This window comes from Ammospiza caudacuta, chromosome 11 (assembly GCF_027887145.1).
Source record: "Ammospiza caudacuta isolate bAmmCau1 chromosome 11, bAmmCau1.pri, whole genome shotgun sequence".
Lineage (NCBI taxonomy): Eukaryota > Metazoa > Chordata > Aves > Passeriformes > Passerellidae > Ammospiza > Ammospiza caudacuta.
Window position 1 is genome coordinate 1,394,771 of NC_080603.1, and position 27,111 is coordinate 1,421,881.

The 27,111-nt window shown below is 39.7% G+C and overlaps 2 pseudogenes; both read left to right on the top strand.

The window, feature by feature from the left end:
• The window catches only part of LOC131562396 (zinc finger protein 721-like), a 277,587-nt pseudogene that overhangs the window by 245,076 nt on the left and 5,400 nt on the right, over positions 1-27,111 (top strand).
• LOC131562399 (synaptonemal complex protein 1-like) lies at positions 3,892-26,127 on the top strand (annotated as a pseudogene).

Here is a 27,111-nt window from a genome sequence, read left to right on the forward strand (position 1 = left end):
TAAGTTTACTTTGTTTCCATTGTCAGTAAAAAGAAAAAGTTGGAAAGAAAAAAAAATGTACTGAAAAGTTTTTTTAATTCTAAATGCCTTTTGTACTTAGACTGCTTTTAATGAAATTTTCTTTATACCCTTTTAAAATTTTAAGCCTACTTTATGTTTCTCATACTCCCATTTCAGAACAAAACAAATACATAAATAATTAACGGACACTAAAACCCATTACACTCCCAGAAGTAATCAATACATTAATTAAGAAATCTCAAGAACAGAAAAATCTTAAATTGACAAACGACAACCACTATGATGTCATAATAAACTTTTTGCCAAGTTTCTCTGCTTTTCTAAAGTACTCAGTAATAGCTGGTTTGTTGTTTTGAGCTCCTGAGAATCTCTTGTTGGTATTTCTCCAATGCCTCAAACTCAGAGTACACAAACAATTGTAATTCCTTTTAAATATCTCCTTGAGAGAGTTGTTCAGCGTTTGGAAGTCAGGGCTTGTCTGTCCTGCTTGGCACAGCCCAGGCAGGGCTTTCCCAGCCACATTCCACACTCCATTTCCCAGCTGGAGCCGCTGGTGCCTCTGAGTTGTGCTGCCCCAGCCCCAGGGACGCTCTCCTTGTCTGCCCATTCCCCCATGGTCTCTGGGCAGGGATGGCCTCAGTGGGGGCTGCTGACATCCTCAGCACCTTGGAGGCTGCTGCTGAATTTCACTGCTCTAGGGGCTTGTTCAGCCTTCAGTTCTTGAGTTTAGGAATTCAGTGTCCCAGGGCTCATTAACATTCAGAACATCTTAACAAGCCAAGCCTCTGGGGATAATTTGATTTCAGTTTCCAAATCTTGTGTGGTTAATAAGAGAGATTTCAGAAGTGCATTCAAACTGAATATATTCTATTTTAAAAACAGTGAGAAAAGATTTCTTAGGTCCCGTTTAGGTTTTTTTCCCTGTTAATAAATTGATATGTGCAATCTTCAATTGACACTGAATCCAAGTACCTCCTCATGCAGTTGGAATAGATATGAAAATCAAGACCCTTCACGGCTGACAATCAATCAGACTCTGTCCCTACCCCCACCCCACCATTTCCCCCAATCCAAGGCCTGGCACTCAGAGCAGCCTTGTGTAAATCCGAGCTCCCTCCAGCCCAGGCTGCACCTGCAGCTTTCAGCTCCTTGGCTCCAACGCCCACCTGCTTTCCTTGGAGAAGGAGCTGCCCGAGACACAGAGGGATGTTCATTTCTTGTCAGCCAACAAAGCCAAGGGAAAGCACAGCTCCATCGAATGCAAAAGTCATCCCTCTGCTGGATATTAAATCCACTTTCCACCGCAGACAGCCTCAGAGCAATGGAAAACACCTTCTGTGCCCAGCACAGATCCCAAGGTCTCCCCAAACCCTCCCTGCCCCAGTTCTGCCCAGATTTGCTCTTTGCACACACGAGTCACACACTGAAGTCAGGAGCTCCCTCCATGCCCAGAGGGAGGAAAAGAGAGAAAGGGGATGAAGTGCTCTCCTGTGCAGAGCCAAGGTCCAAGTGCACTGGGATGTCCCAGCACCATCTGACATGTCCACCATCTCCCAGAGATTTCCGTACAGCAACAGTTTCAGACAAAGACAAAAGAAAAGGTAATTCTGTGAGATATAAACACAATTAAGATGTTGACTAATACGATATTTATTTGAGCTTCAGAAAGATTGGGCAATTCCCTGAAGCTCAAAGCATGAAACCAGTCAGCTGAAGGGCACTTGAATGACCAGAAAGCATTGGGAGGAGTGCTGAGGGTTTTTTGCAGGACAATGGACATATGCAACATATGCACAATCCAGCCTTCATAGAAACTGACTAAGGTCACCATGCCCTTGAAGGACACAAAAGGATAAGAACACGCTCAGCAGCAGATGGTTCAGGATGCAAAGGCAGACAAGAAAACCTGCAGCAAGATGCATGAAGAAGAAAGACAAACTAAAATTAACTGAAATGTCAAAATGCATGCGTAAAAAGGATTTAACCAATCATGTATTAGCTTGAGGTGTGAACAATAGAGAACAGTACAAATATGGCTTGCTTTTTGTAATAAATTGGTTTCACTTGATCATATTGATCATGGTGTGATGTCCCGTTAATGATCCTCTGCACCTAGGGACCAGAAATGTATGCAAGCCTCCACTCCAAGAGACATTATGAATTCAAAAAGCATGGCCATTAACTGCTTTATACCAACACAGAGTAATGGCAACAAAAATGCAGTCAGACCAGGGGTTTTTCCACTCTCTCTCAAGCCCCACGCATTGGGCACCAAATTTTGTCCTGGTTTAAGGCAAATTTGGGAGAAAACCTCCAAAGGGGCCCCTCCAGAAAGCAAACCCACACAGCCCCTCTCCCCAACCGGGTCAGGAAGGATTCCTTGGGGAGAAGTGGAAAGAACCTGTTTATTTAACAGGCAAAGCACCCCCAGCACACAAAATGAACAATACCAGGTGACAACACTCTTTCACCACTCTGAAAAAGATGACAAATTCAGAAAGTCTCTCTTGGGAGTGGTCGCTCTGTTATCAGTCCCTCCGGTGCTGGGGCAGCTGCTGCAGCCACAAGGTGCAAACTCTCGGTGTTTTCCGGGTCCCAGTCTGGAGCAGGTTTGAGTGGTTCCAAAAAAGGGAAACAGTCCAGGGAAAAATTCGAAGTGCTTAACTAAACTAACTAATGAGCAGAAAGAAAAGCAAGAGCAAAGCAAAAAGCCAAGCAAAAAGCAAAAGCAGCACCATGTACTGCCCTGTCTCTGTGCCCTGCCAGCCATGGGGGAGCGGCTGATAACAAAACCAAAACAAAATTTCGCTCTTCAGAGCCAGTCTTGAAGGCACAGAACATAATATCCAGCATAAACAGAACAGACAGCTGGGGATACAAGCGTCCTAATGTCACCCTAGGACAGCACAGTTATTCCAAACTGCCCCCCAGCAGCCCTCTCCTCACCCATGCCATCTGCTGGGGCTGTGCCAGCTTCAGGAGATGCCTCCAGGGCCTGCATTACCTGTGTGAAAAATGTATATTGTATGACTGGCTTTTCACAAATATTAAAATGAATTTTATATGTGTTGTGTCAGAAAGTTATGTTGTACTGATTTTCTTAAGTAGTGTGTTAAATCTAGTTTTAGGTTATAACATAATGTTAAAATAGAAACTATGCTACGTAAGATACTTTTATAATTAGAGTATTAATAATTTGGACAATTTGAATTAGGACAATATGAGATAATAGAAACAAAGAATTACAGACGTCTGGGTAACTTCTTCTAGGCAGCATAAGCCTGAAAAAGGACACACATTAACAGAGGGTTAACCCTTAAAAACAATAGCCTGTTGCATATTCATACTCCTCACACATGATGCATAAATTCTATTCAAATACGGCATTCTGTCTTCTTCCTCTGAATCCTGACGGCGTCTTCATAGCTGAGCAGGCAGGAAGAAGTTCGTTTCTTCTGATAAGAGAGCAATAAATTCTCTTTCTCTGAAAGATTTAGGTGTCCTGTGGCCGCTATCTCGTTGCGAGTCCTTTCTTTAAAAAAAGTATCTCATATAGCATAGTTTTTATTTCAACATTATGTTATACCCTAAAACTAGATTTAACACACTACTTAAGAAAATTAATACAGCATAACTTTCTGACACAACACATATAATATTCATTTTAATATTTGCGAAAAGGCAATCATAAAACACGCATTTTTCCCACGGGAGGACTGGGCTCCCCCACTTATTCCCTATGCAGGCGGGACCCCCCTTCCCCTCAGAGCTCTCCCGCGCTGAGGGGCCGCTGCCGCTTCCCGCCCTTCGCGCCAGCCCTCAGCGGCCGCCGGGAGCTGGGGCAGCCCCGCCCGCCCTTTTATCGGAGCCATGGAGAAGGAAAACCGCTTTAAATTGTTCATGCCGCCGCGCCTGAGCGCTGGGCAGGTGTCTGCGGGCAGATCCCAGGTGAGCGCTCGGCCGCGGGGCCGCTGAGGGCGGTCCATACCACACCCCCCCCCGGCCGCTCCCTCGGGCTGTGCTGCTCTGGAGGCCGCGGCTGAGGAGGGGACGAGGGGAAAGTGCAGGGGCCCTTCCCGGGGACACGGGGACAGTGCTGGGCCCGGGGAGTGCCCCGGCAGGGCCCCGAGCTGGAGCACACACACACCTGCTCCTTGCCCCGGGCTGGAGCACACACACACCTGCTCCTTGCCCCCAAAGAGCCCCGGGCTGGAGCACACACACACCTGCCCCTTGCCCCCAAAGAGCCCCGGGCTGGAGCACACACACACCTGCCCCTTGCCCCGGCAGAGCTGGAGCACACACACACACCTGTCCCTGCATAGGCCGGGACGGCTCCTGCACTGGACTCATTTCTGTGTGTATGCCTAGAGTGGCACATGCACAGACATCTCCGGTTTGAATTTCAAAGACTTTTGTTGTTGTGTTTTCTCAAAACTGAAGGGAATCATCTTCTGGAGCTTCCGCTCTGTGTTGTAAGTCCGCGTTTGCTGTGGGTAATTCAGCCCAGAGGGTGAGCAGGACTCTATCGCTGACCGGGGTCTGTGTACAAATCACCAGTGGGCTGGGGCTGCTGAGGAACTGCCTTGAGCTGTTTTATTTTCCAGCATCAGTCGTATTACATGGTTGTGACAATGGAAGATGCCAGCAGCTCACATCCCAGGCAGCAGACAAAGAACTTAATGTTACAACTTACTTTAAAAGTTTTTTGACCAATCACACAAAGCAAAAGCAGATTGATAGTAGTTCTATCCAACCACTATAAGCACAGGTACCTTTGGTTAAAACAATGCTTGCCTTTTTTGAATACAATACCTGCTTGTAAGCCTTGAAACACAATGCACAGAGCTCCATTATTAAGCTTAGAACTTCCTAATACCTTGCTAGATAAACTTCTCTGTAGCTTAGGGAGTTATTCTAGCCAAGCATTAATACACAGACCATTGTTCTATTTGTCCTTACTTTTCTACTTTTTGCATAATTTTTCTGCTGACCTATCTCATGGCTGCTGCTTGGCTCTGATCACAGTTCTGCTCTCTCTGAGGCCTGCCTTTTGCAGCTTTCCCAAACCCCTCTGATTTTATGGATTCCCACAGGCCCCACTCAGATGCTCGCACTGGCATTGGTGTCTTGGTCTCACCAGATCAGGTGTGCTGTGAAAATGTTCTGTCCCCACACTGAGGTATGAGAATTCAACAAGTTATTTTTTCATGTCGAAGCTCCTTATGAAATATGTTGAGAATCAAACAGGATATTCTGACATCAGATGAGTTAGCTGTTTACAGGATGAACTTATGTGACTTCAAAAACTTGTAAAAGGGTATTTTCATATTGAAACATAATCAGATATGGTTTAGAAGGGCCCTTGGAAGTAAAGCAAAAAAGAAATATCAACTACTGAAGTCTTCAGAAAAGTAATTTTTCTCCTTGAGTCCTTTGCCATGCACCAGTGCCCAGACAGGCAGGAGCTGCTGAGTTCCCTGCTTTGAAAGCTCCCCTTTGGCCACAGTCTGTAAATCAAACTGCAGGACACCAACAGTTTGATCAACCACTGGGAAGTAAGAAGTGAGTTCCAAAGCCATTACCAATCCCTTGGGCTTTGAAAATTGTAGGCAGCTGTTTAATTAATGACACATTCTATTTTCACATCATCTGTAGGGATTTTTTCTGGCTTTTATAATTCTTCTTTGCAAATCTACTCTTAAGGAACTAATTTTTAAATTTGTGCAGGGTATTAACAGACACTCAGTTGATGAATTTAAGCTGCCATTCGATGTGTCGAGCCGTGGCGAAATCACTGATTCAGGTACGATTGGAATATTTGCCATGCACCTTCTTTAGATTTTTATATATTGTCAAGTTTTAATTTTCATGAGTAGTCTCACAGTTTCATATCTGTAACTGTTAAATACAGTTTCACTGTTACTTTTTTTAGAAATACATTGATCAAAATCTCTTCATGTTTCAGATACAATTTCACAGCAAGTGAAACTTTGCTCTGAAGTAGATGAAGAGGTCAGCTAAGTATCAGCTCTGCACATGTAATTCCTTAGGGTCTTTTGAATTTGTTCCCAAACAGCGCCTAAAGCATTATTCAGTAGATATTTCAGGGCTAAAGGAAGTAGTCAGAAGAGAATAAGGTTTTCTGTCTCCTGTTTAAAGCTGAATCCCTTTAGAGGAGATATTTGTGATTTAGTGAACATGCCTGGAAATTAATCTTTAAAAATTAAGGTGATTGCAATATTGTTGTTGTTTTTTCTTTGTTTGAAGTGTCTGCAAAGTCTATGAGCTTTAATTAGAGTAAGATTTAAACATTTAAGTATCCTTGTGGAACTGCTTCTGAATACTCTGTTGAGGGGCAGAAGGGTTGAAGTCAGAGTATTATTTGGAAAACTGAAGTGGATTATCCCAATTGCCTGGTCTGGCTTTATTTTATCTGTAAAACAATGAATTCAGTGGTTTCCTCAAGCACTGGATTCCTTTCACAGTGTCTTTACCAGCACATCTCTGCTTTAGCACAACTCAGTACAGCTCATTTTTTTTGCAATAGCTTCTGTACTTTGCAGCTACAAAACACTGTTTGCTAGCACAAAATAAAACACATTTCTTGTGCTCTCCCTGCTGATTTTCATATCCCTGACAACTTTTTAGACTTTTTTATCCTAAGCTATTGAAGTACCATCAGGACTGTAACAAAACTGTGATGCAGCCAAAACAAGGATGGTGTTTGGGGCTGTTGTAAGTGAACCAAAGGGCCCTTAGGGCTCTTGTATTGCTCTCCCTGCCTCGACCACTGGCCCAGCACTGCTTGTAGGGCACTTTCAAGGTGTTCTAAGGGCACAAGGGTGCCAAGGGTGGTGCTTTTCCTTCCTGCTCCGTGTGTGAGCAGAGAACTGCTGGGACACTTGGATATTTATAAATCCCTGGGTCCAGATGGGATCCATGCCAGGGTGATGAGGGAGCTGGCAGATGAGCTTGCCAAGCCTCTCTCCATCATTTATCAGGAGTTGTGGCTCACTGTGAGGTTCCAGATGATTGGACACTGGCCAGTGTGACACCCATGTACAAAAAAGGTAGGAAGGAGGATCCTGGTAATTCCAGGCCAGTCAGCCTGGTCTCAGTGCCAGGTGAGATAATGGAGCAGTTCACATTGAGTGCTATCACACAGCACTCCCAGCATGGCCAGGCTATCAGACCCAGCCAGCAGGGCTTTACCAAGGGTGGGTCATGTCTGACCAACCTGTGCTCCTTCTGTGAGCAGGTGACCGCCTGGTGTGTGCAGGAAAGGCTGTGGGTGTTGTGTATCTGGGCTCCAGCAAGGCCTTTGGCACTGTCTCCCACAGCACACTCCTGGAGAAGCTGCAGCCACGGCTGGGACAGGAGCACTCTGTGATGGGCTCAGAACTGGCTGCATGGCCGGGCCAGAGAGTGATGGTGAACGGTGCTGCATCCAGCTGGCAGCCAGGCACCAGTGCTGTCCCTCAGGGCTGTACTGGGACCAGTTCTGTTTAATATTTTTATAGATGACATGGGTGAGGGCATTGAGTCCTTCATGAGTAAATTTGCAGAGGACACTAAGCTGGGAGCTTGTGTTGATCTATTGGAAGGAAGGAGGGCTCTGCAGAGAGACTTAGATCAGTGGAATGGATGGGCAGAGTCCAGCAGCATGAAGTTTAATCAGTCCAAGTGCTGAGTTCCACATTTTGGCCACAGAAGTCCCCTACAACGTTCCAGGCTGGGGACAGTGTGGCTGGGCAGTGCTCACGCAGAAAGGGCCCTGGGGGTGCTGGTGACAGCCGGTTGAACATGAGCCAGCAGTGTGCCCTGGTGGCCAGGAAGGCCAATGGCATCCTGGCCTGGATCAGGAATGGTGTGGCCAGCAGGAGCAGGGAGCTCATTCTGCCCCTGTATGGGCACTGCTGAGGCTGCACCTTGAGTGCTGTGTCCAGTTCTGGGCCCTCAGCTTAGGAAGGACGTTGAGATGCTGGAGCACATCCAGAGGAGGGCAGCAAGGCTGGGGAGGGGTTTGGAACACAAGCTCTGTGAGGAACGTTTGAAGGAGCTGGGGCTGTTTAGCCTGGAGAAGAGGAGGCTCAGGGGTGACCTTATTGCTCTCTACAGCTTCCTGCAGGGAGGTTGGAGCCAGGTGGGGTTGATCTCTTCCACCGGGCAGCACTGACAGAACCAGAGAACACAGTCTCCAGCTACATCAGGGAGGGGATAGGTTGGATATTAGGGAAAAAATGTTCACTAAAAGAATAATGAAGCACTGGAATGCTCTTCCCAGGGAGGTGGTAGAATCTCCATCTCTGTATGTGTTTAAAAAAGCCTGGACATGGCACTTGGTGCTGCAGTTGAGGTGTCAGGGCATAGGTTGGACTCGATGATCTGAGAGGTCTCTTCCAACCTCATTATTCTGTGATTCTGTGATTCTGTGTGTGTCCATGGCAATATCACAGGTACTCCTGGGCAAAGTCTCTGAAGCTGCTTTTACTTAACTCAGCAGTGTCTGTCAGAAGGAGAGGACAGAAATGGGGTGAAGAACCTGCTAGAAGGAATTTTGGCTTCACTGATAATTCTGGCAAAATTTTTATTGATTTTGGTGGACTGCAGTTGTCTGTGTCTTTAAGCCCATCTATTTGGTGATGTCTGAAGGGGTTTTGGGATATTTCATTGTATTTGTATCTCCTATGTGCCCTGTAATGCCTTTTGATACATACACAGAGGATGCACAACGATTTAAACTTGGGCTCCTGATCATATATAAGCTTATATCACCATCTGTGGAAAAAAAATATTACTCTTGTGATGTTTCTAAGAGATAAATACATTATCTACAACAGTATTAATTAGATATTATATACTATTAATTAGATAGTATTTGAGATTAACTTGTGGAACCTGTTTTAATAGAATCCAGAAACAATGAATGAATTGTTCTCAAAACTCTACAAAGAGGCTGAGAAGATCAAGCAGTGGAAACTGACTGTGGAAACGGAACTAAACCAGAAAGAAAGAAAACTCCAAGAGAATAGAAAGATTATTGAAGCACAGAATAAAGCCATTCAAGAACTGCAGGCCAGTATTGTATAGTGTACATTGAATAGATGAAGTTCAGTGCTTCCTGATTCAGTATGACACTATTATTGATACAATTAAATATTAAAGACTGTTGCAGTTTGGTTTGTGCCTTGAGAAAATGATTATTTTGAGAAGTTGCAGGCACCTGTCCTGTGTGAGGGTGTGTATGAAGAATATACCTGTAAATGTCTCAGTTGCTGGTAAATGATTGTTCATTAATTATTACATCTTTCATGCAAAAGATGACTCAGCATGTAATACCAGATAAAACAGACTTCTGTCTACTGATGCCCCAAATGACTTTTTCATGCGGGATTTGAGAAGTTCAAGTGCATTTCTAATATATATTTTCAATAACAGTGTCTTTTTGCATTTGTTCCCTATGAAATCTGTTTGAAAATGAGAAACTCCATTTGAAACTGGAAGATGAGATATGTGAAAATAAAGATCTCTTGAAAGAGTAAGTAATAGAACCAAGGATATATTTTTGTGGTGGAAATAATCAGTTTCCATGTGGGCAGTTTTGTGTAGCTGTTAAATTTTGAAGGTCATTTCCATTGTTGCTCCTTAGGTGCACAAAGCACTGTGCACTCCTGTGCAAGCATGATATTTTCCCCTCCTTCAGAGCTGCTGCTTCAAGGCATCTGTGTAATCTGCTCAAGGAAACCTGCACTCGCTTCACAGAGAAGACCAGCAAATGTAAATGCTTTTTTAGTTTTTATTTATCAGAGTAAATGTACTTTTAGCTTGCTCTAAATTCACAAACAGAAGCAAGAAGAAGAAACTTCTCCTGCTGTTCAGAAAAGTTCTGCAGTTGAGATCTACTGGATGTGGCTCTCAGAATGAGAAATGAATTTTAAGTGGCTCACAAAATTGGAAGTGAAGCCCCAGGTCTAACAGACTTGTGGTTTGTAGTGCTAAATGCAGAGGGCTTTTGAAGGCAGTGAGATTGTTTGCTGCAAGGTTGCCAGCCTGGGAGCTCTTTGGGTGCCCAAACAGTGCTCCAGGTTTGAGGCAGTGCCCACAGCCCCGACTGGCACTGGAGCCACTGCAGGGCAGGGCAGGGCTCCCCAAGGCTGCTCAGCCCATTGAAGCTTTGCAGTCCCAGCCACACTCTGGGAATGTATTCACACATGAGAAGTGACACTTCATGCCTGGTTTCAGGCAGTAGAATCTACTCTGAATTCCCAGCACTCTGAAACAAATTTCCCGAGCTGACATTTCCTGTTTTCAGCCATCACATATTTATGGGGAAAAAAGGTCTGAACCCCAAGGTATAATGAGTAACTGGAATTCTTCTCATGAAACTGAACAAGCCAAGTCAGTTGGATAACTTAACGAAGTTTAAATTCTTGAGGTTTTAAAATATGTTCTTGATTGGAAATCCTACTTTATATGTAGTTTAGAATCGTTATTATAATAATTAGAATTTTACTAACTTGATCCTGGATACTTAAATGTCTGTTTCTTTTTAGCCTTAATTCTAGAAACACTTGTATATAGATGTGTTGTTCTTTTTTGATAGCTGTTTCTGTTACTGTTCTCTTTTTAATTGTTTTCTTAGGAAAAAATAGTATCAATCACAAAAGTGAAAGGAAAGAAGGAAAATATGGACCTGGAGTGTTGTTGCAATTTTTTAATGACAGCTCTGTGGGTATAGGTATCTGCTGATAGGAAGAAATTCAGTGCTAACCCTAGATTACAGTTTATAAATACTAACAGTTCTGATACATTATTATTCAACAGCATTAATACTATTAATACTATGTCACATAAACTGATCCAGAATTACACTTTTCACAGAAAAAAAAAATCTTAGGAAGGAAATTTAAAAGCTGAGCTTGCTCAATGTTTCAATGAAATACACTTTTTCCCTAGATTCTGTAACTTTTGACACCATGTTTCATAATGACTTATTTAATAAGAATGGAGCTGAGAATTCCTTTTTTAATTCATTTTGCTGATTGAGTGTAATGACTTGGGCAGCTGGCATTCTTGTTCAAAAGAAAAACTTTCTCATATGTTCTTGCTTTGATAGATGAACAGGAAAAGGAAGCAACAATACAATTGTATGAGGAACTTCACAGCAACATAGAAGTAAGTGAGCAAGCTTGATGCAAGGAATGTGAGTTATGTGAGCTGAGCTGAGTTCCATGTTTATGTTGGGATACTGTTTGTATCCATCCTGTGTGGGTATCATGTCATGTCTGATGCAGGAAGTTGGGTTTTCAATCCCTTTTCAAGAATTATTTTTGTGTTCTATCAAACACATTCAATGGAGAAGGTGCAGCAGTGTGTGGGATGTAGATCCTGTGATCTGGGTGATGTGTGCTTAGTGCTGGGTCACTGCCACAGCTTCTGGCTTCTCTTTGGGCTCTGTTTCACCTCCCTGCTGGTTCCTTAGAATGGCTGAGGTGGGCAGCAGCCCCTGGAGAAGTTCCAGGGTTTCCAGTATTGAACTTCAAATATAAAATTTTGTTTTTAGAGAATGACAGTGGCATTTGAAGAGCTTCGTGTGCAAGCAGAGAACGACAGATTGGAAATGAGTTTCAAATGTGAGAATTCTGTTTATTGTGTTTATGCAGCTGGCTCAGTTTTGTACTTCATAGCTTGTGTTACACATGCAGTGTCAGGGCAGAGAAATGTGAAGGGCTGGAATGGTGAGCAGCTCACACTGAGACACTGGGACCCTTCTTTTATTCCTGCTGCCTTTGGTCACTGCCTGGCCCCTTCTGTTGCTGTTCCACTGGGCCAAAGCTGGAACTTTATTTCTCAAACAGTCACTCAAAATTGAAGTTTTGTCTGTGAAGTACAGTCTAGAGATCAATACTTACTTCCCATAGTTTGTTTATTTAAATGACAATGCACTAGTGTATAGCTACAGAAACTTTAGCTAAATGCTCTCTCTCTGTATGTATAGTCTGGTATGTTCCTGTTTCATTTTCACATGCTCTTTTCTGTTAGTATTTTGATTATAAAATCAAACATTGCCTCAACAATTACTCTGGGGAAACAAATGGTACAGCTGTACAATTCCAAGCAGTCTTAAAGTGGAAGTTGTATTGAACTTGGAGTATATTTCAGCTAGAATGTTAACTATGGATGTTACTGTATCTCCAAAGTAAAAGAAGAAGCAAAAAAAGTGGACAAGTTTGAGAAAGAATGCAAACTGGAAGTCAGTCAAAAGGAAAAGCAGGTTTGCTCATTTTACTTTCTAAGATGTAGAGCTTTATTTGTGCCTAAAGGGGCAATGCAAGAGCCAAGAAGTGTTTCTGGGCATTAGTAAAAAAGACAAAATAACATCTGAAGCTGCATTTAAGTCAAATTCTGCTAAGTTTAGTGGTGTTTCAGTACCTTTAGTCTCCTGGAATTTATGGTTTGATTTTGAATTGGAGAACTTCTTTGTTTAGATTTATGTGACTTGATCAATATTTGGCTAAGATTATATCTAGCCAAATATTATTTATCTATCTATCTATCTATCTATCTATCTATCTATCTATCTATCTATCTATCTATCTATCTATCTCATCTTATCTATCTATCTCATCTTATCTATCTATCTAATCTAACTTGAATGGCAGCAAAATGGCTGCTAACCATACCTAGAGTACAAATGAAAATCAATATCTGTCCCTTCTCCAGACTTCATGATGATATTTCTTGCACTTTTCTAGATTTCAGCTCTTACCATACAGAGAGATGAAAAAGATGATGTCATAAAAGACATCAAGGCTCAGCTGCAGACGTCACAAAATAAGATTGCTGACTTAATGGAAGCAAAATGTAAGAGTTCTGCCTGCTGTGTTTAAATGTAATTGTTTCTAGAATTGAAATGTAGTTGTTTATGATTGTTTATTTATTAGATGTAATTGTGTATAGAAGCATAGGAAACAGGGCCATGATAGTCTTATTCTGTTGCTGGTTGGCAGCAGAATTCTGGGGCCTTGAAGGCCTTATTTTTGTTTGGAGCAGGAGCTGCTCATGTGGGAGCAGGACTGGCAGGGCAGTTTTTAGGGGGAGTCAAGCAGTGAGAGCTTTTGAAAATTGCAAGGGGAAAATATGTTGCTTCAGTTTTGCAAATGTACAGTCAGGCAGATGTCACTGAGGACACTTTTCAGAACTTGATTTTAAATATTTTTAAGCCATCTATATTCAAATTTTATATATTATTTTATAGTAGATGATATTAGTACCATTGGTCTTTGTTACATTCTTTAAATGTATGTAATATTCCATTTTTAGCAGCATTTTTTTAGTAAATATCCTATTTTTAAAAATATAAACATCTTTTTTTGTTTAGTACATAATGAAAAAATGTTAAAGGAATCCCAGGTCAGTAAAGAACATTTGAGGGCAGAGCTGGAAGAGGCTAAAATTCCATTGCAAAAGGCAGAGGTACCCCTTGCTTATAGTTTTACAGTAGAAATAGATTAGATGAGCATTTGCATAAATAATAATGGATACTTTGCACATGAAACAGCTGTAGCTGTTTGTTGCAAAACATGTTTAGAAACAATATCATGTCTTGAAGGTGTCTCAAAAGAAGTTGGAAACTGAATTCTAGACTACAGTGAAGACATTAATTCAGGTCACTGGAGAAAAGGAAGAGCAGGAGGAAGAATGTAAAAAACTGAAGGCTTTGCTTGCAGCCCTGACAGAGGAGTTTGAGACTTCTGTTGCCAATTTGAAAAGCTTGCTGCAAGAAGAGCAAAATAGGTAAATGAATGAGTTTAAATTCCAAGAGTGATCTTACAAGTTGCAGTCTATGACAAAATCAAGAACAATTGGAAATGAAGCTGAAATTTGGAGGTTTTTCCCCACAGTGGTCTAAATGCAGAGAGTTTAATGTAATTTTTTTTGTTTGTGATAGTTGATACTGTATAAAAACTAAATTTTTGCCCCTTCCAATTTTCACAATTCTCTCTTTAAGAAATACAGATTTCTGTAGGTATATATTTGTTTACTTTTATGTCTACTGTTCTGAGGTTGTAAAAGTGAAATTTGATGTGTGTTGCAGGCAGATCTATCACCTGCCTGTTGGAAGGTAAATGTTCTTAAAGTGCTTGTGGTAAGACTTTGTCTTATTGTCCTTGAAGTTTCAAATGCAGTGCTTTGTACTCTACATTTGGGGTTTTTAATCTACCATTTTCTTAGATTAAAGAAATCTGAAGATGATTCAAAGCTGCTTACCTTGGAGCTCCAGAATAAATCTGCTGAACTGGGTAAGGCTTGTAGAAAGGCAGAAAATGAGCTGGGCAGTAATAAAAATGTTTTCTGCTGTTGTCTGGAAATGGACTGTCTCTTGTAGCTGGGAAATGATTTTACAGTGCCTGTGCCTGTCAGGAATGCCTGGATTTATTTTTACTCAGCTGATCCCTTTTCTTTGGGGCTCATTGGTGCTGGCAGCAGCCAAAGGGCAGTGCTGTGCACAGCTCCAATAGTCAGACCATTCATGCATGAATTCCTCTGCAGGTCATTTTGGTTTGCAGCTCAGAGCAGCAGCACTGCAGGTGCCATGAGTGACTTCTGCAGCAGAGATAAAACCCTCCCATGGAGGTTTCTGTGACCCTCCCCATGCTGGAAGTGGAATGATGCTGGCAGGGGTTGTCTTTAAATATCATCAATTTGATATCCTGTGGTTTCTAGGGATGTGCTCCTTAGTCCCCAGAGTAAGAGCTCTGCCTTGTTGTTGAGAACTTGCAAAAAATCCCAGAATTGTGAATGTGCACATAGAAACCATCTGGAAGTTAGTAACAACTAGTTTCCTTTCTCAGCATATCCATCTGATACCTTCAGCAGTTCAGATTTTTTTTCTGGAACAATGCAGGTGCATCAATACTTGGAGAACACTCCAGTCTTACAGTCCATGGTTTATTTGAAGCTATATTAGTGGAAAACATAATAGGCTCTAAATTTTATTTAAGATATATATTTAGTTTCTCTTCAGATATAGATTTGCTAATGTCTGAATCATTTTCTCAAGTCTACATTTAGATTAAGTCATAAATTAGCTTTTCAGTTTCTTAACTTAATCCAACAAGTTTTGAGAACTGGGTATTGCAAAAGGGTAAATGTTTTATACTGCCTGCTAAATATGAAAAATCATTTCTGTTCCATTCATTTTACATTCCATGTGCTGTAGAAGAGATGACTAAAGTGAAATGTGATAAAGAAGTGCAACTTGAAGAGCTGTCAGAAACTCTGGTGAATGTTCATTTTATTAATCTCATGGCATTTGCTCTTCATATGAAATTCCTCTTGCTTTTTAAGTATCTTAAATGCCATAAATAAACTCTTCTCTAGTCAACCTTAACATTTCTACTAAACTTTCTCACACACAATTTCAGTGTTTTCTTTGAAGAACTTCTTTATTGCCTCTGTTTTTCTTGTCTCCTGTGCTTTTGGTTTTTCTTGTCTCCCATGTTTTTGGTTTTCCATCTCAAGGTTTTTGGTTATTTCCTTCTTTGTTCATGCCCATTCAAATGCCACTCCCTCTGGATATAAAGTTTTCCCATTTTTTCTTCCTTCCAGGAAGGAATTAGCTCTGGCCTCTGTGAACCCTGCTGTGCTGTGACACAGGCCCATTTTCTGTCACAGAAGTCTAAGCTATATGAAATACACTCTTAACAGAGGTTTATTTTCATTATGATTTTATATTTACAAGCCTAACAAGAATCCATATCAACTAAAGTTAAGATAGTCTGAAATCATGTGTGCGTTTTACTGTGTCTGCTTGTTCTTATAATCTGTGCATTGAATGTTCTGAACTGAGTTTCACTCATTTTCTAAAATGGGTAAATTGGACGACTTTTATTGAAGAAGAATCTTGAGGCTACTGTAGAAAATATGCAGAGAGAGAAAAATGTGGAGAGAGAAATGAAAACGCTCTCCAGATGAGAGAGGTCTGAAGCAGGGCAACAGTAACATGTTTTTAGAAATAGTGAAGTTACACATCATGACTTGGATTCAAGTTTATACATAAGAAACAGCACCCAGAGCAGGGTCCCACCCTAATTGTGCAGCCCAGGTAATGAAACTCACAGCAGGGGACAGACATGAACAGCACCGGTGTCACAGTTCACTGTCTCACACCACTTCCAGATCCCAGCAGAGACTGCAAAGATCCAATCTGGATAATCCATGACATGGATGTTGTTGGGTTCTTCTGAAAGCCTTGTGCTCTTAGCTCATGTCTGATAACCTCCAGCAGTTGGAGTTTGCACATGGATACTGAAAACTCTTCCTTTTCATTTTGCAGAAAGAATTCCAGGATTTGAAAGCACAGCTGACATGTACAGCTGAGAAGGAACAAGATTATTTAAAGCAGCTTGTGACTCTGAAAACAGATCTTGAACAAGAGGTGTATGACCATTTTGAAAATATAATATTGAATTAGTTTTGGTGTAATATAGAAGTTTCTTTAATCCACAGTGAAATGAACTATGATTGTTTTCTAATGGAAGTTTTGAACCACATATATGCCATTAATTATATACTTACATTTCTAAATTCCACTTTCTCTATTTGTATGTGTTCTATGGCATATGTAGTTGTTCCATATCTCTCTGACTTATTTAACAAGAAGAGAAAGTTTCTGAATTCATTGCTAATCTTGCTTTGAACTACATCACCTTCACTAACCATTATATTTATATAAAAGTTGACTCTGATTTTCCTTCCTTCTTCTGTCACCTTTTTACATCTCTCTGACTCTGCTGCAAAGCTTATATTTGTAGATAAAGGCCTGGACTTTTTTTCAGCATGCAATAACACTTGATAATGGGTAAGTTTAATTTAAAAGGAGAATTCAAAATGTATCTTCTTATTCTTCTTGGGCATTTGATTTAAATTAGGTTAAAGAATGAACAGCTAACAGTGTATCTCAGTAAGCTTTCACTAGAGAAAGAATAAACAGCACAAGAGAAAAATGCTGTGGCTGCAAAACTCCAGAAGCTGCAAGAACAACAAGAGGCAAGTTGTAAACTTCCAGCTTTCTTGAAAGGACAACATTCAATTTGACAAATTACTCAGTTTCACAAATTAGATGATGAGCTGCAACATGACTTGGGTCTGTAGAGTACCTGAGCTATTTTTTGTATTTGAATTGGAAAGGAAGTGTATTTACACTTGTGAACAAGGCAGGTCAGTGTGCTTTGGATGTCTTTGAATTGTTTAAGAAGTCACTTTGAATTTTATTTCTTTGCTGACACATGGGTCTTTATTTAGGATAGTAAGAAAGAAGAAGAAAATACAAAGCAGTTAGTTGAAAACCTAGAAGAGGCAAATAGCCAGCTAAGGCAAGTAAAAACAAATAATAATAACTGATATTGTTAAAGGAAGTAGACTCAGTTTGTTCTGTTCAAATGCTGCTTTCTGGGATTTTTTGATTAATGTTTTTCTAGATTACACAGCTAAACAGAAACTATTCAGAATTGCTGTTGGCCAAGTAGAAATTTTCTCAGATTAGAAATACCAATTGCTGCAGGAGCAATGTTTGCCATCATTTTGTATTACACAGTAGGAGCTGTCTTGTTTTGCATTAGACATCTCAGGTGTGAAAGAAATTAAAATGGAAACTGAAGGTTATGAATTAAATGTGACGAGGCAAAACTGGATCAGAGTTACTCTCTGTATCCTCCCCAGTTCAACAGACAGGCAGCTCCCATATTTCACAGCTGCATTGCAATAGTCCAGGTCAGGATGTATCTTCCTTGGGTTCCTGGAACATCTTTTCCTACTTAAAAGAAGTATGGACAGTTCACATATTGACTTACTGGGCATGTTGCTGCATTTTAACAACATTTTCATTGAGCAGCTTATGAAGTTCCCATCAACACCAGCAGCTCTTTTCAGAAAATAAAATCTGGGTTTATTAGAAGTACTGAAAATAAGTTAAAGGCAATAAGGAAATATTTACTAATGCTTGTTAATTTGGCACTTAGAAATCAACTGGAGTCTTTGAAGGAGAAAATGGCAAAGACAGCTGAAGAGATGAAAAGTACACTGGATGAAAGAGAAGAAAATGTATGTCCTGTATCATGAAAATATCTTACAGAACCTACAGGGCAGCATTCAATGTAAAATCTTTGTTGGGGTTTTTTCTGCAAAGCTCTGCCTGGGGGATGTGATCTCTGCCAGAGGTTTCTTCTTTCCCAGCTGCTGCCGGCTGTGCCCTTGTGTGTCCACATGTGAGCCCTGGTATTTCAAAAGACAAGCACAGTCACTGGGATGTTCACTCTGTGCTGGAAGTTTAATATTAAAGATTTGTTTGTTTGTTTTCAGGCAAACAGAGAACCTGCTTTTCTGTTTTTTCATATACCCACTCAGTGATGGATGGGCTCTGGATTAGCTTTTTATATGTAGTGTGAGTTTGAGCTTAAGTAGATTCAAACATTTTTACTTTTCTTTCTATTGGTTCAAAGCAACCTGGGGTTTTTAGCAAATTTCAAAATTTCATTGTAAAAGTCAAAGATTTACAATTTAATTTCAGGTTAAGAGAACTGAAAATGAAATTTCAAGAAAGGAAAAGCCATTGAAGATTCTAGAAAATAATTGGGAAAATTCATTTTTTCATGGATGTAGGGAACTTCACACAAGAGCATTTTTTAAATTGTGAAGATCTTGGGGTTTTTTTCTTCTTCTTTCTTAACTCCATAACCACTAAGGAACTGGTTCACTGTTATTAATTAACATCTTGTGGTACTTTATGGCTAAAACTCTGATTATTCTAACATGTCATCTGGTGTTTCAGTCCCATTGGAACAAACCAGACTGGTGCAAGTGCAGGTTTGAGAACATCTACAGGAATTGCTCACATAGGGAGTCATTTGTAGAACTTACTAATTCATGTCTGAAATATCTCTTTCAGATGAATCATTTAAAGAAACAGATGGAAAATAAAACCAAATGCATTGAACAGTTGCAGCAGGAGGTGTGTAGAGATTTTAAATGTCACAAATACATAAGCACATTATATTTTGGGTTGCCCTTTCAGCAGGTTTGTGTCTGCTGTGATGTCTTTAGATACACCTATGTAATTTAAAAATTCTCCTTTCTTATCCTAACCCTGAGCAAATTAGAGAGTCATCTTAGGGATCACTTGATTTGTTAAATGAGCCTTCATTTGAAAAGAGCAATTACAAAAATAATATCTTTAATAAACTTCTACTCTTTTTCATTTAGTGCATAGTGTTATTTATGTACGTGTATGAGTATCTCAGTTACCACGAGTAGAAAAGAATTCTGCACTGGCACAAACTGTAGTAACTTCACTGTAAAAATAAATAACTTGTATTTTTGGTCATGACATCTTCACACCTTCTGTCAGCAGCATCTTAGTTTTAATTCCCATTCTGCACCTCATTTGTTATTCCCTGCTGCTGCTCAGGAGGAGCCTGTCTTAAGGCCATGAAGAAATAGCAATTATCACAGAAATTAGCTGAACATTCATTTGTTTGAAGAATTGTTCTGGAACCTGAGCTGGACAACAGAGAGTTATTTGCTTGATGAAAGCTAGAATTTCTTGATGCAGTTAAACCATGACATAATTCTGTTAACTTATTAAGGTACAAGGCTTGTTTTGTTTAATTTCAACAGAATAAGGTGCTGAAAAAGAAAATTACTGCAGAAAGCAAGAAAAGCAATACTTATGAAGGGAAGGTAGGTTTGAATAACATCATGTAGAAGATGAGGTGAGTGTTTTTAACTCCCAGTCTAAGTAATGATAATACTTGTTAAATACATTCTGAACTGGTTTTTGGATCTGGGATACAGACTTTGCAGGAATGAGCTCATAGTTTTTAGAAGATGCTTCCATTTTTAATCATTGGGCACTGACTATTGGACATTTAAGAGATGGATTTACATTGCAATTAATGATGTTTCCAATCTGTTCCTTTTTTTTTCTTTTGTTGATAGTGGACTGAACAGGGTTCAGCAACCTCATTGTAACAGAAAAGCATTTAAAAGAAATATATATATATATATATAAATATATTACTCTTTTTAGTCTGTTCTTTAAATGTGTTCTGCAGTGGCAATCCCTCTGATGGGAATATTGTGTCCAGCTTTGGGTACTGCACTTGAAGAAAAGTGGAGTTTTTTGAGGATATTCATATGATAAACTTAAAAGGAAAAACTGTAATCAAAATGCACAGCTGGGAGGAAAATGTACCATAAAACCTGTGAAAATCTGATACAGATTTACAAGAGAGAAAAAACAAACATGTGGGGTTTTTTTCTTGAGGCATTCAAAGCATTTAGGGTGACTGCTTAGGGCAGTCTTCCCCATTGTGCTGTTGCCATTGTTCCTTTGAGTATTTTCTAACTCACTTCAGGCCAAAGTTCAACTCTTTATTAAAAAAAAAAAAACCTGAACTTTTAAATAGGAAACACGTGAATCATATACCTGAAAAGTAACAGTGTTTGTGCTCAAAAATAAGAGGTAAGAAAAAATCATTAACATAGTAATTCCTAAACAAATAAGAGCAGCAATTCTGCATTCTCCAAAGGTGAATAAATTGCAGTTAGAGATGGAAAATATGAACAAGCAACATAAGGAAGAAGTTGACATCTATCTATAAAAAAGACATAGAAACAAGAAAAGTAAATGAAAATAAACTTTGTGAAGAGGTGAGAGGTGTTAATTTTTACTGCAATTTAATTTTTTTTAATTTAAAATGTTTTTATGAAGCTTTATTGGCCAGAGTCCTTGCTCATATTTCAGTCTTATTAACATAAATGGAACTTGTTGTGAATCCCTGTGAGCAAAGCTTTAGTACATTAGGTGCTTAGGTTGAAGTATTTGAATATGTCTTTGAAAATGAGAACTCCATTAAAAATTCTTTCTTTCAAGATATAGTTCAAAGAAATTCCACCCTTGGTATAAGGTCAGCCCAGTTAAATTAGATTATAACTTCTCCCATATTAGTATTTTTCTGCCCACGCATTTTTTGATGGCAATGCTAAGAAATGTTAGGGCAGAGTGCTTGAAATGGCATTTTGGTTTGCAGTGAGCTTGCCTGCCATGGCTGTACCTTTGATCTTGCCCATTTTACCAATCTGCAGAAAAGATGAGGGATTGCAAAGGGATCTTGAAAGCAAATAAAGCCCAAGTGGGATTGCAAACTTTGTACCACAGGGAGAAGAAGAAATTAAGATTTAAAAGAAATGTATTGCTATGTTGATGAATGAAATGCAATTTATTACTAACAGGTAGAAAAGATGAGGTTGCTTTGTAATGAAACTGCAATGATACAGAGAGAAACTGATGCCAGATATCTTGTCAGCACAAGATAACTGAGATGGTGGCACTGATGGAAAAGCACAAGGTCAGAGATTTTCCTGCTTGCTGTGGTTTGCAATGGGTGATACCATGTCAATACCATGTTTATAACTTGTGACACCACGTTAATGACCTTTCAAAAGCAGAAACAGGCCTGAGTCTGGGAAAAGGAAGCTGAACACATGCTGGACTTTGCATCATCTAAAATCAAGTTCATTTGAAGATTTTGAAAAGATTCCTATGGGCAGATAAATTCCAGTCATCTAAACTTCTGGGATTTTTAGATTTTTGTTTTCAGTTCAGGCTTCCTTTGATACCATGTGAATGCAATATTTTTCAGTATCAGTTTGGCCTCTTTCTCAAAGGTTACCTAGTGACTGTCAGCAGTTTAGCCTGACACATTTTAGTTTACCTTTCTATTCCTCATTTTGCAATATCTTTAGCAGATACATTAATAAAGATGGCACAGCTGGCTCTTAGTGCTGAGCACATATTGCTGCACAGAAATAAAGCACTCTCTGCCAGTCCACAAAATAATACTTGAATTGAGCATTTCCTGTTTTACAGTTTCTGCAGAAGCATCAATGAATCTTTTCTTTATGAATCTTAAGAGCCTGGTTTGAAAAAATGATGTTTTAAGACTGGATAACTCCATAATTGTAATATTTAGTCACATGTTTTGAGTTGGTTGTTGGTTTGGTTTTTTTGACACAGAATGAATATGATAAAATGGTTGAAGAAAAAGATGCAGAGTTAAAAGTATATAAAATGAAACAACAAAAGCAGTTCTCATCAGAAAGAGCCCTGGTAAGGAGCACTTTGCAATGGTCAATAATTCAGGGAAGGGGCTGATGTCCTTGTGTAGGGGTTTTATACTGGCTAAGTGCAGGCACACACAAAAAAACATTCACTCATTTTTCTTTGCTATTGTTGAGCAGAGGAGGGGAAAGAAAAATTCAAGGACTGAGTTGAGATAAAGATTAGGAGAAAAACACTTTGAGGGTAAAGCAGATTCAAACTTAAATAGTATCAAAAATTATTATTAATAGAATTAAAAGTGAGTAATAAGAGTTAATATAAACCTTTAAAACACCTTTTGTTCCAATCCCTCCCTCTTGCCCACCGTCAGCACAGAGAGACAAAAGATGTGATCTTCAGTCAGTTTGTGACTTCTAAAGATCTTTTTTCAATTTGCTTAGAGTTTCTTTTCCTGCTGTGCTCTGGGGTCTTCCCACCAGAGACATTCTCTGGGAACTTTTCCAGTGTGGTTTGAATTTTTACCAGTAGCAGTCCCACCCAACCTGCTGCAACAGATCTTATTCTGGGCACTAAAAACTCCAAATGTTTCTAAAAATAAATTGGAGTAGCAGTGTGTTTGTGTCTGCTCCTCCAGATAGTGGGTCATGTTCTGACTCCCCACTTTGAATAGGAAACTTTTGTTTTAAATATTTAGATTGTGCCCTTTACCCCTGCTCTCCCAAGGGTTTTAAGGTATTACCTTGAACATTTCTGATCAAGTACCTGTTTCTGACAGTGCTTCAGTCTTTGTTAAACAAGCTAAAGCAAAGCTTCAAGTATAGGGCTGAAAAGCACATAGAATTATCTTGTGTACCTAATGAGTGTCCCTGTTAATTACTGCCTCACTTGGGACTGTTTTCCTTTTTCTGGGCTGTGCAGAGTTAACCCTGTCCTTTATTTAACAGTTTGTAGGAAAATGAGCTGTCATGTTTGAAAAAGGAACTGTCCTCCCTTAAGGCACAACTGAGAGCAGAAATAGAAGAAAAGGTGGAGTTTTTTATTCCCTGAGCACTGGGGGTGAGAGGTGTGGCCTGGGCTTGTGCTGTGGGAGGAGTTGGGTGAGAAATGAAACTGAACAGAAAAACAGTGACTTTGGAATGCTGGGGTTGTGCTAAATCTGGTCATAGATTTGTGTGAACTTTGTAACAGTCTGTGATTATAGATTATATATAAATAAACAAACAACAAAACAAAACTCTCCTTTATTTTTGGTAATTTTAACTGGCTAAAGCAAAAAAGTTCCCTAAACTGCAGGGTTTTTTCAGTGACTTTTGAATGCTGGGGTTGTACTAAACCTGGTCACATTTTTCATATTTTTGTGTGAACTTTGTAACAGTCTGTGATTATAGACTGTGCTCTGTCATTACACCAAGAAGATTTTTAACAACTGAAATCAAATAAATACTTCCTTGCTGTCACATAACTCTTTTGTAGGAGAATCTTGTAAAAGAGCACTCTGGCAGTATGATTCCTGACAGTGAAAAGAAACACAAGGTAACTTCAACTTTTTAATTGCTTTTAGAATTTGGGAGTGTTTATATGTGTAGAGTCAATTGAAGTGCCATGAGAATTTATTTGCATTCAACAAAAGACATTGGAATGCTTTTGACTTCAAACTTTTTAAATTATAGAAAATACAAACTTATGTTCCTAGGACTCCTAAACCTTGTTTAGATCTATATAGTGAATCTATTAATGTAAAAAATAGAAAGTCTCCAAATTATATTCCTAAAATTAAAAAAATAAAAGTAAAAAAAAAAATGTGTTCGTCAGAACAGGAAGTCCCTTGGGCAGTCCAACATTGAAGTTTTGTAACTCCTAACAGTGAATTTTTCTTGTTGCATTTTTCTGCCTGTATTTCTTACTTCTCTGTAGATGATTTTTTTTCCCCCCTGGGATAAGAAGGGGTTTTAAAGGGTCACACCATTCCATGGAGATATTAGACAGCAGTTTCTGGAAGGGCTCCCAGTGTGTAATTTTTCTTGCTCAGTTGCTGATTTTTTATGTCTCTAGAATTCTTTTACTTAGTCTTACAAGTGTCCATTTGTAAAGGCACTTTTCCTCTATGGAAGAGAAAAAAGCTGATATAGCTGTAAAAATGGTCAAAGTATCAAAGTAGTCCTGAGTGCAGAGCTCACCCTTCTTCCCTGTCAGGAGTTCACTTGTGGTTTTCACAGTGGAACAATGGAATCCAGCACCATTTTGATGTTATCTGTCTAAAAAAGGACTGCACTGGGCCATTCAATGCTTCTCTGTTTAACTTCTAATGAAAAAACTATTTTAAGTAACACCAATCTTGATGTAGCTATCAATCTTTCTCTGAAAGTTTTTCCTGCAGTTTTGTTTGTTCCCATTTTCTTTGATGTTTGATAGAGTCCAGCGTAGTGGCTACAGTTCAGAATAACCTGAATTTCTGCAGATAAGCATGGAGAACTTAAATACAATGTACAATGAAACTCAGCTCTTCCATAGCTTCCCCTTCATTCTCCTAATTTGGCAACAAAAATAGTATAAAAAATTATATTTCCACCCCACTTTGTTTGGGTCTTTGCTCCATGTTTGGATGGAAAGATCAGAGTTCCACCATTTCTGTCAGGTGAATTCTTGGAAAATCAGACTGTAAACTGGCTTTAGATTCCATATTTACCCTATAAAATATGATCTAAAAATAGAAACATTTTCTTTCCCAGACATATGTTATAAAGACTCCTCCAAGGGATAAAATGCAGAGTGGAAGAAGCACAAACCTGCCTGCAGAGCAGAGCAGCAGGAAAAAGCAGAAAGTGCTTGTGCAGCTGGACACTGAGTCAGACAGCTCTGAGCACACTGACCTCCTGGTAAGAGCCAGAGAACAAATCATGGGCTGAGCAGCTCTTTGTGCTCATTGTTGGGGCTGAGAATGGAAATAAAGAGTTTGGGCTTCCACATTCCAGCCAATATTTATGTATATTTTTAATTTATTGGTTCTTTCTGGAATTGTAGTTGTATGTACATAATTAACATTCTTTTTATTGAACTGTTATTCCTCATAATGACAACTTTTCTTTTTCATAATTTAATATCCTTAGGCGGAAAGAAAAAGTAATTTTAATATAGTGTGACTAAGTAACTTTTTATTTAACTTTCAACTTTTAATCATATAGAGCATACTCTCGGAAGAAGAAACATTTAAAAATTTGTACAAAGATTATCCACAAGCTTCACAGTTACATTCCACAGCACCAAAAAAGGTATGTTAGCCTTTCCTAAGATTAAAGCAAGCAGTTAATCAGATTGTTTACAGAAACGAGAAGATGGCTTTATTTTCCTTCCTAGAGCCCAGCTCCATGCAGTGTGAAATCTCCAGGCTCTGCTCTGAAACTCAAGACCATGAGGAGAATGCGCCAGGTGGGCTGGACTGTGCTCTCCAAAATGGACAGGAAAAGGAAAATTAAAGATGCTGTAAAGCTCTTTGCTTAAAATGCAGAAATGCCCAGTGCTGTGGCATTGCTTGCACGGTTGTTCTTCTCTCAGAGTTAGGAATTTGTTGCTTTTTTCTGTCATATTCAGTGTGTTTAATAATTCAAAATGTTGGGACAAAAATGAGCCAATTTTAAATTTTGAAGTAAATAGAACTACATAGAAAGTTGTTTCAAAGCTGTTTCTGGCATTATAAACTCTGGTTTTAAAAACTTCTGTTCTTTTACATTTGCTCTGTTTTTCTAAACACATAAATACTTAGTGGAAGAAATGTAGCTGTTAAATCAATGTTCTTTTACCTGAAGTCCTCTTGCTTTTTTCTGCATTTTAATGGCTGTTAGACCTGTCTTTTTAGACTGTTATGTTTTCAGTATGTTAAAATGGTTTTGAAACTTCTAAAATTTCAGTAGAATTACTTGTATTTAAAAAGATTTCACAAGGAGTAAAATATGCACATTATAAGATTGTGAAAACAATGTTAAGATGCCATTAAATTCTTTATCTGAAATATAAAGTGTGGGACTATTTGTTGTTGCTTTAAATATTTGAACACAGACAGAAATCACCCACCAGCCTTCCTAGGGACCAGCAGAAGTGCAAGGATAGATTAGAACATCTATTTCTGTATTAATCCTTGATTAATCTGCGTCAGGGTCTCTGGCTGGTCAGAGTGACCCCGAGAAAAGTTCCAAAGTCTCTTTTCCCAGCCCGGCGCTTGAAGAAGGAGTCAGGGCTCTTCATTTCTCAGTCTCAAGGTTGTTTCATTTATCTTATCTGTAAAAAATTTTCTCCTGCCCTGCCAAGGTCAGCTCAGCAGGACAGTCTGAGGCATTCTGCCTCCCCCGGGGCAGTGTTATGTCTTTATACTACAAACTACGTGTACAATGTTTACAATTACTTTCCAATACCTATCATCTATGTTAGACAGTGGGCTTTTACTCTAAACCAATCTGTAAGTGCCACCATCACAGCAGAAGAAGAAGGAGAAAGCTGGACACACACAGTTCCCTCCATCTTGCCCCCTGAACCCCCATACCAGAAACCCCAAAATCTACTTTTTCACCCCGTAATAGCTTCACTAATATGCTACCTAAACTGTTGTGGCTTGCTGATCTTCATAGAAGGTTGGTAACTTGCTCCATGGGTCATAATCAAAACCACAGGGGCATTCTGGGCTCTGTGCCAGCGTCTCTGAGCCCCCTGGCAGGGGTCTGGGCTGCTCAGGACAGCCAGAGGGATGTCCTGGGTCCTGACAAATCTTGGTTTCACAACAATGACAAACCCTGCTTCAGAGCCTAGACATAACAAGAAAACTACAGGTACATCTTAATCCCCGAGCCCCCTGCCCATCACTGGGGACTCTGGGGGTTTCTCCCCCTGTCCCAGTGTAGGATTGATGGGGGTAGCACGGTCAGGACGCATGGAGATGAGAGATCTCTGCAGCCAGGTCGTGGAACTTGGGGTTT